Raw genomic sequence first — 10,585 nt, 5'->3', positions numbered from 1 at the left:
CTCTGCATTTAACACCATCATCCCTACCAAACTTATAGCCAAACTGAAAGATAACAGTAATTACAGTCATTTATGTAACTGGGTCCTGGACTTCCTGACTGGCAGACCCCAGGTGGTTAGAATTGGCAACCACACATCCTCCTCACTCACACTCAGCACTGGTGCCCCACAGGGATGTGTACTCAGTCCTCTCTTGTACTCCCTGTTCACTTACGTCTGCTCTGCTAAGCATAGCTCCAACATCATCCTCAAATTTGCTGACGATACTACTATCCTAGGACTCATCACTAACGGCGATGAGACATCCTACAGAGATGAGGTTAACGCACTCACAGCATGGTGTGCTGATAACAATCTCTTTCTAAAGTCAGCTAGACCAAGGAGATGATCGTGGACTACAGGAAGTCACAGAGAGAAGGTCACGTTCCCATTCACATCAATGGAGAGAAAGTAGAGACATTTAAGAGCTACAAGTTCCTTGGCATTCACATCTCTGAGGATTTTTCCTGGAGCCTACACTCAGAGACCATAGTGAGAACAGCCCGTCAGCGTCTCTACTTCCTGCGGAGGCTGAAGAGGTTTGGCATCTCCCCTAACATCATGTCAAATTTCTACCGTTGCACTATAGAGAGCATTCTGACCGGCTGCATCACTGTATGGTACGGCAACTGCTCTTCTTTCGACCGCAAAGCTCTTCAGAGAGTGGTGAGAACAGCAGAGCTCATCATTTGACATAAACTCCCAGCACTACAGGACATCTATCAGACTCGCTGCTTGAGAAAGGCCCGCAGCATCATCAAGGACCGCACTCACCCTGCTCATCACCTGTTTGCCACACTGCCATCTGGCAGACGCTTACGATCCATCCGATCACGGACAACCAGACTGAAGAACAGCTTCTATCTTCAAGCCATCAGACTGCTTAATAGCCAGCTATCCTTCATATAAAACCGGAATACATGCTGCTCTTAAGTTTATTATTTATTGTACTTGCACTGCCACTTTAATTTTCTTTCATGTAGCTCTACGACACTCTACAATGACATTTTGGACACTGCTCTACCCCCAATATTCTTATATCAGTACCTCAGGACTACTTAAAACTCTTAACACTGTCGTCTACCCTTATTGTATCTGTTACTGCCACTTATTTGTATTTAATGCTCTGTCTGTGTTATTGTTCTGCCTATGGTCACTGAAGTCACTCAATATCTCAGTGCCCTCCACGTACGTCTATATCTGTATGTTTTTTATATGGTCCTGTTATTGTCACTGTATGTCTGAGCCTCGTCACAAGCATTTCAATGCCCAGTTTTCCCCAGTGTTAACTATGCAAATTATAAATAAATGCCTCTTGACTCTTGACTCACGTCACAGGCAGCCCGATCAAGAGTCATAAATATCAAACATGTTGAGTTAAACGGGAGCAGATAAATAATCGTAATGACACCACACAATAGAGGATTTTTTGGACAAAAAATTGTTTGCGACAAGCCTTGAATCGGTCCACCCCCCCCGATCGTTCGGGGATGCAAATCGGGCTTAAAATCGTCTAGTGTGCGGCCAGCCTAAGTTGCCTAGAAAACAGCAGTGCCCCAGAAAGTGCCTCAAGAAACAGTGCCCCAGACAGTGACGTCCAAATACTAGATGGGTCAGCAATTATCAACATGCTGAAACCAGGCATAGCTAAAACCTTTAATTAATTCTCCAGCAAGACATTCATACCATATATCAAAGAGAAACTTGAAAGGGCCAACAGAGTGGATGTAGTTTGGGACTGCTATGAAGTTAACATCTAAAAGTCCCAAACAAGAGAGAAGCGGGGATAGGGGACAAGAACAAGAGTGGATGAAGAAAAAAAAAAACAAGTTACCAACCAACTGGAAAGGCTTCCTGAAAGTGGATGAAAACAAAACAGAGCCTTTTCACTTTCTAACCAGGAACCTTGTGGAAATGTCCTGGTCCTCTCTCGTCCAACACTGTCGTCACTCCTCCTTTTATCCTTCCAGGGCTCCTCCGTGGGACTCAAGACCGGTGAGTGGCGCAGTTGTTGCGCATTAGAATTTACTCCACCACTCTAGCCCACCGGCCCCGCCCCTCTCGTCCCATACAACTACCAAACGAGTTGTTTCCACTTGCGGACCCAATGTTCTATCATCTCACCCACAAGTATCAGATCTGACTTCCCCTTGCACGCATTAAGAGGCCGATACAAGGATGTTACTCCATGTGGCGATGCTACAAGAAAAGGATTTAAAAAGATCACCCTGCGCACTGTGGGCACAGATGTTGTGGTCCTAGCCATTGCACATGTGTCAGAGCTGGACATTGAGGAGCTGTGGGTGGCATTTGGGACTGGCAAGAACTTCAGATACATACCTGCTCATGATAATACCAAGTCTCTGGGTCCTGACAAATCAAAGGCCCTTCCTGTGTTCCATGCCTTCACTGGCTGTGACACAGTATCTGCATTTACAACCAGGAGCAAGAAGACTGCATGGGATAATTGGAATGCATATGACATGGCAACAGAGGCCTTCATGGCTCTGTCAAAGGCTCCAAAAAGCATTCCAGAGGAGGTCATTTCCATTGTTGAGCGCTTCACAATTCTCCTCTATGATTGCACCAGCAGTCTTGAGTTGTTCTCAAAGAAAGGAAGAGGAATGGAGCAAATCCCCCAACTAAGGATGCAATGGTGAAGCACCTCAAAAGTGTGCCAGGGAAGACACCGTTGGGGTCAAGCATTAGAGGTGGCACCAACTATGCCATCTCCAACAGACTAGGATGGATGGACCCAAGTGACAGGAGACCATTGTGGTCAACTCTTCCACTCTGCCGGGGACACTGCAAATGCAAAAAAAGCCTCTTTAACCCCTTAGCGGTCAAAGATCGGCGACGGCCCCAGATTATTGTTGTTTCACTTTAACAGCACGTTAAACATCACACTCTTACTTGATCTGGACAAACTGTGCATCAGTAGAAAGATTAAAGACTCTAGCTTTGATATTTGACCACTGTTTTGATAAAACATTGTTGCAGTGACAGTAATTTAGTAATCAGGAGTGCAAAATAATAAATCTGTATGTGTCATTTTTAGAATAGAAATTCACCACGCATTCATATTCAGTCACGTCAACACAGTTTATTTGTGTTCACATAGATTCACTGAACAGGATTAATAAGGGTTTATAGTCCAAAGATCCATATACATGGATATATATATATATATATATATATACTCATGTTTACTTCATATTTCTTCAGACAGAATCATCATTGCTATTCATTTTCCACTGATTTAGGCGACCTGATGATAATTAGCCGCTCCCTGGGCTGTCTCTGTGTGTTTACACTTCCATGCTGACAGAGACCCTGATTCGTCCATCGCTTGTCGATCATAACTGCGCATCATGTCCCACCCCGTCTCATCCTGTGATGCGTTTCCTTCACTCTTCCGCGTTGATTTCTGATCACAGCGAACACAGAGAAACCTCTGTAACCACGAAATATCCAAATAATATATCGAAATATCCGGGGAAGTCGTGGCCTAATGGTTAGAGAGTCGGACTCGTAACCCAAAGGTCACGGGTTCGAGTCTCGTACCGGCAGGGATTGTAGGTGGGGGGAGTGAATGTACCTTTGGATGGGATAAATGCAGAGCACTAATTCTGAGTATGGGTCACCGTACTTGGCCACATGTCACTTCACTTTCACTTAATAAACACATGATTACGATAGTATATGGTTATGGTTTGAGACTTGGGGTATTTTCATTGTCTTATGTAGCTTAATGCTAATGTTAGCTCTAATGCAGCTGCAGAACAGGTGCAGCATGATGTATTTTGTCATAATAATTCACGTAAGGTCATAAGAAAATGTTTTGTTGTATTTTTTTAGAAAGACTTTTGTTAATAGGCCGGTAAATGTATACTGGGATTGAAGCGATGTGGCTTGGTAAACCCCAAATTAAAAGTCTCGACGTGTAGATGCAAGCAACTTGTTAGCAATTAGCTTAGGAACAGTTTAGTAGCCTAGCTTAGCTCCAGTTAGCCCCACGTTCTATAGAACAACTGCGCGTTGTTACAGTATGACAGAATGCCAGCAAAGAGCGCTGCATTTATAATCTCTAAAAGACATCTCAGTTCATCGCAATCTCACAAATCTCTGTTATAACACAATAAATATATGCATAATGAATCTTTCATAATGTCTACAATTCGTGTGTTATAATGAGAGGATTCGTGAGCACGCACATGTCAGCACTGCTTTTGCACATTGCTCAATGCAGCAAACGCGTGTTATAGCCTAAATAGAAACTCTGCATACGCTTGCACCTGTTAATCGTTTATATTTTATATTAGTTCATGTTGCTTTTGTGCAATAGATGAATAACAATTTATTTGTTTTAGATATTTTATGTTTAGATATTTCTATTTTGCGGGAGTCCCGTGAATAATTTTATTCTCCCGCATCCCGCACACACACGAGTGTCTACCCTCCCGCAGCAGCACTCGCCAATCTTGTCCCGCACCGCACTCTGTTGCGCTGGGTCTCGCGGAAGCAGGTCTCTAATCCACTGGCACTGGACTCGACAGTGCGTGTGCTACACCCTTTTTACAATCTCTAGATTACAAAACACTGCATTCTGTCAGCAATGTAACGCGGCAGTAACGTTATTAGACCTCGGCTTGTAACTATACTCTAATTACTATTTTGAAAATTATAACGCGTTAAATGACTCCGCTACTAAAAAAGTAATCAAATTACAGTAATGCGTTACTGCCCAACACTGCTGGTGGAGGTGTGAAAGGTTCATCGCGTGACAACAATAGAATCATGAATGGGGCAGTTTGCCAAGTGAGACATGAGGAGACAGCTTACAGGAGAGCTTACAGGGGTCATAAATCAATTTTATTAGCCTTTTATTAGCCTTCTCTAAAAACACACATGACATGGTCTTAGAAAATGTTTAATAAAATTCACAGTTTTAGAGATTATGTTCTGAAATTTCAAATGAAGCATTAGTAGACTTGTGGCTTTAGCTTCATTGTGTTTCTAAAATCATATCCTACAGCAACATATTTTTTAGTTTTTAATATTTGTATTTTTGTTTTCATGTTTGAGCTTATATATATATTTATTATCATAACAGTCCGAGTAATTCTGATTCATGAACAGTAAACTTTGAAGTGTCAGCTTTGTGAACATATGTTGATTATGTATCTAGTAAGAAAGACTCATGAGCAGCAACCTTTTTATTTTGGGTATGTCATTTGTGTCTCCATGCTGAAAATGGGGGGGTGACAGCGAAGGGGTTAAATTGCACAGCTTTGTCTCAATGTGGAGGAGATTGTGAAGGAGGCAGTGAAGAATATGTTCAACAACAACTACAACAACAAAACAATCAAATAAATGTGTTTCTGAAACAGATATCTAGTAAGAAAGACTCATGAGCAGCAACCTTTTTATTTTGGGTATGTCATTTGTGTCTCCATGCTGAAAATGGGGGGGTGACAGCGAAGGGGTTAAATTGCACAGCTTTGTCTCAATGTGGAGGAGATTGTGAAGGAGACAGTGAAGAATATGTTCAACAACAACTACAACAACAAAACAATCAAATAAATGTGTTTCTGAAACAGATATTTGTGTTTGATATTCTTTTTAAGCTATGTTGCAAAGGTCATACCGAATGTTTACAGTCACTGTATTGTCAGGGTTTAAGCTTTTTAAACTCTACACAACATGCATGCAACAGACAGGATATTATAAAGTCTAGCCTAGGTTCTCAGATACTGTGATTTCCTTCTCACAACATCATTGAATTCACCAATAACTATTCACCTGAACAGTTTATGTTGTTGTATATGGTGTCATTGTAATCTTTGACCATCAAAACATATGGGTAGACAAAGAGTAGACACCTTTTCTGTGTTATCATGTTTGATTCAGTAGATATAATACAAAATACATAGGCTAATTTGGTTATGGCGGAAAGTAAAATGGCTGCCATGACAACCATGCTGCATTTTGGCAATGGCTCCATTTCTAAAAATGTTCAGGGCCCCAAACTGTACAATTGTACCAAGTTTCATGCTTTTATGAAAAAGTGAACATATCGCCTCAAAATTTGCACATATCACCTGGACTAATAAAAAGGTTTCAGAAGGAAAAGTCAGACAGAAAGAAAAGAAGAAAAATAAATTCATTAAGGAGTTGTTCACTTTCAAATTAAAATTTCCTGATAATTTACTCACCCCCATGTCATCCAAGATGCTCTTTCTTCAGTCGAAAAGAAATTAAGGTTTTTGAGGATAACATACCAGGATTTTTGTCCATATAATGGACTTCAACATTTACCAAATGGTTGAAGGTCCAAATTGCAGTTTCAGAGCAGCTTCAAAGGGCTCTACACAGTACCAGATGAGGAATAAGGGTGTTATCTAGCGAAGCAATCGGTCATTTTCTAAAAAAAAAAAAAAATTGTATATGCTTTATAAACACAAATGCTAGTCATGCGTGAAGTCAATGCTAGTGACTTCACGCATGACGTAATCACGTTAGAAAGGTCACGTGTGATGTAGGCGGAAGCACCGACCCAGCGTTTACAAAGTGAATGGGCAAAGAAAGTCCTTGACCTTTCCAATGGGATTACGTAATACATGTAGATGTGCATGCGCAAACAGAGCTAGAGCAAGATGAGCATTTGTAGTTAAAAAGTATATAAATGCTTATTGTTTTAAGAAAATGACCAATGGTTTGGCTAGATAAGACCCTTTCCTCGGCTGGGATCATGTAGAGCCCTTTGAAGCTGCACTGAAACTGCAATTTGGACCTTCAACCGTCTGTTGAAGTCCACTATATGGACAAAAATCCTTGGATGTTTTCCTCAAAAACCTTATTTTTTTTTAGACTGAAGAAAGAAAGACATGAACATCTTGGATGACATGGGGGTGAGTAAATTATCAGGACATTTTAATTTGCAGCTTCAAAGGGCTCTAAACGATCCCAGCCGAGGAAGAAGGGTCTTATCTAGTGAAACAATCGGTCATTTTCTAAAAAAAAAAAAAATTGTATATGCTTTATAAACACAAATGCTAGTCATGCGTGAAGTCAATGCTAGTGACTTCACGCATGACGTAATCACGTTAGAAAGGTCACGTGTGATGTAGGCGGAAGCACCGACCCAGCGTTTACAAAGTGAATGGGCAAAGAAAGTCCTTGACCTTTCCAATGGGATTACGTAATACATGTAGATGTGCATGCGCAAACAGAGCTAGAGCAAGATGAGCATTTGTAGTTAAAAAGTATATAAATGCTTATTGTTTTAAGAAAATGACCGATGGTTTGGCTAGATAAGACCCTTTCCTCGGCTGGGATCATGTAGAGCCCTTTGAAGCTGCACTGAAACTGCAATTTGGACCTTCAACCGTCTGTTGAAGTCCACTATATGGACAAAAATCCTTGGATGTTTTCCTCAAAAACCTTATTTTTTTTTAGACTGAAGAAAGAAAGACATGAACATCTTGGATGACATGGGGGTGAGTAAATTATCAGGACATTTTAATTTGAAAGTGAACTACTCCTTTAGCTAAATTTATTGAAATTTCCTTTTCTTTGGAGTTTCCCCTTTCTTATTTTCATGACAAACGTTTTCAATTAAAACCTCTTCCTCTTATTTAGTTTGTCTTCTCCAAACTCGTTTCATCCAGTACAGAAACAGAACTTTCAAACGTCTTAGTGTCAGCAAAGTAATTCTTCACTTCTACTACTTTCCCGAAAGTCTCATCCAAAAATGCATCTATCTTTTCCAGAGAACAAAACTATTCACAATTAGATTCGATTCCGATTCCAATTTCGATTCGATTCAATTCAATATCCATTTTTTGGGATATATATCAGCTAAAGGACATGGCAAATTTTCTCAAGGTAACTTCTCTGTGGTAAATGTGACATTACGTGACATATTGTTTACAAGCTATTGTAATAAGCCATTCGCATCATTACTTTGACCTGTCTCATTCATCACCCCTTCTCAATGTGGGCATGACCATCTTACATGCCCTACTTAGAGGTCTGCACGGGCTTTAATCTGAAGCCCGAACCCGGCCTGTACCCGAAATCGTCTGATCCGACCCGAGCCGCACTGTTAAATTTAGAGCCTGAACCCGAAATCAGTTTTTTACAACAAACAGCCAAACTTTTTAAATATGCTGTACTTCACGATTGCATGCAATGGTCAGTGGGCTAAACAAATACATGTAAAGAAACAGATTCATCAAGGCTCACAGCCAGTTCATCACTCAAGGCAAAAAAAAAACAAACAAAAAAACACTTACCAGTTATGAAATTTTATGCAACCGTCACATACATTTCGCAGAGTTTTTAGTGGTTGTAACGACAAGATCATAATTCTTCCACTGTGCAGTTTTCCTTGTAAACTGTAAGAAGTTTTCCTAATTGCTGTATCACAATCATTGCTCACAACTTGCTAGCTAATGTGCTGTTTGCCTTGTTGTGACAGAGAGACCACTAGATCAGGCACAATAGCAAAACAAGTTTCGTTTTAAATATAGCCTATACAACAAACGGCACGCACACATTATATGTAAGGGATAATCCACAGCTAGAGTGTGCCTTAAAAGATTTTAATGTACAACTTGGAGGGAAAGGGTAAACATTTTAATGAGTTGATCTCTTCGAGTGAAATGCTGCATGGGCCAAAGTTAATAAAACAAATAAACATTTGGATTGGGTACATTACAGAACATTAAGGAATAATTGTACAAAATTGGTTAAAATTCTAAATGTGATTATTATTTAAACATGATAAATGAAAATCTGAATGATTGAACAAAATTTTGGAAATTGACCAAATCAGCTTCTGGTCTAAAATCCTCCACCAGTCTACCTGAATATTTAAAGGTCAAGGAAATAATTATAAAGGGAAAATAAAATATTGTTAATGCTTTTAATAGTCATTTTACTGTTGCTGGTTCAACTTCTGATTCTAGTAATTTAAGATAACATAAAATAAAAGGGAGTGTTGAAGTAGACGCGTCATCCTACTCAGCTTTTTACTTTTACTCCTTTTCTAGTAGCTGATAATATAGAACCATATATATATTTACTAAATTGCGGCAGATTATATAGTGGAACCAATCACTGCTATTTTTAATTTAAGTTTAACTTCATATGTAATCCCACATGAATGGAAATCAGCCATGGTTCTCCCTTTGTTAAAAGGGGGTAACCCCTCTGAATTAGATAATTACAGAGCTATCTCAAAGCCATCAGTGATGGCAAACGTTTTTGAATCTTTTGTAAATGACCAAGTAAAATGGTTTTTAACAGTAAATAATGATTTAAATTAATTTCAATCAGGTTTCCGGTCAGGTCATAGTACTGTAACAGCAGCTATGCTGATCACAAATTATATTATCACATGTTTAAATAAAAATCAACACTGTGCAGCTCTATTTTTTGATCTGTCAAAAGCATTTGATTCTGTAGATCACAAAATCTTATTGCAGAGACTCAGTTACTTAGGTTTTAGTAAAATGAATTTAAATTGGTTTAATAATTATCTGACAGAAAGAATGCAGTTTGTCTCAGTTGACAGTTTCACTTCTACAGAATTAAAAATAAATAAAGGCATCCTACAGGGATCTATTTTAGCAACAGTTTTATTTTCAACTTATATAAATTACCTAGATCAAGAGAAAACCATGGCTAAAGTACATTCATATGATGATGACACAATTATCTACTCAGTTGCATAGTCCATGTATCAATCCATAGAGTACATTTCTGTCATCATTTACTCACCATTAAGTTGTTCTAAACAAAAGTCTCCCCATTTACCTCAACATGAGGGTGAGTAAAATATTATTTTTGGTCATTACAATTTTCATTGTTACATTTGGTTTTAAATACAAAAAAAAAAATATATATATACCTATGGCCTTTACCCATTGCCACACTAAAATAACTGTTCCACCTATTTTAACCTTGGAAGGGGACTGTATGCAAAGAGTAAATTGCTATAAATACTTATGGCTTGATTAAATGCTTGGTTTTAATATACATGTTGAAAATATTTTTAAAAAAGCTCACACCTAAATTGGGTTTTCTCTTTCGTTTAAAGAAATGCTTTTCTTTTGAAGCAAAAAAGAGAATTATCCAAAGTTGTTTCCTCTCAGTGTTGGACTATGGTGATGTGGTTTATATGCATGGATAAACCTATCCTTACTAAAGAAGTTGGACTGTATATATCATGCTGCAATACGATTTTGTGACAAATGCATCTTCATGTACCCATCACTGTGCTTTGTACTGTACAAATTGGCTGGTTGGTCTTCCTTGTACCAAAGGAATAAAATGAATGCTGCTGTTCATTGCCAAGCCATTATTTGTAATCTCTTATCATATTATACTTGTAATTATAGGACTAGAATTTCTTCTAAATTACACTTAATTTTTCCTAGAGCATTCTGTTTGGCAAAACTGCCTTTTTCTCATGTGGTAGGTTATGTTTTACGTAATTTTTCAATATGATCCTGGATAAATTTTACTCTTAATTATATTT

The sequence above is a fragment of the Sinocyclocheilus rhinocerous genome, unplaced genomic scaffold (genome assembly GCF_001515625.1).
Source record: "Sinocyclocheilus rhinocerous isolate Xijiao unplaced genomic scaffold, SAMN03320098_v1.1 scaffold1100, whole genome shotgun sequence".
NCBI classification, from domain to species: Eukaryota; Metazoa; Chordata; class Actinopteri; order Cypriniformes; family Cyprinidae; genus Sinocyclocheilus; species Sinocyclocheilus rhinocerous.
This window is presented reverse-complemented; position numbering follows the sequence as displayed.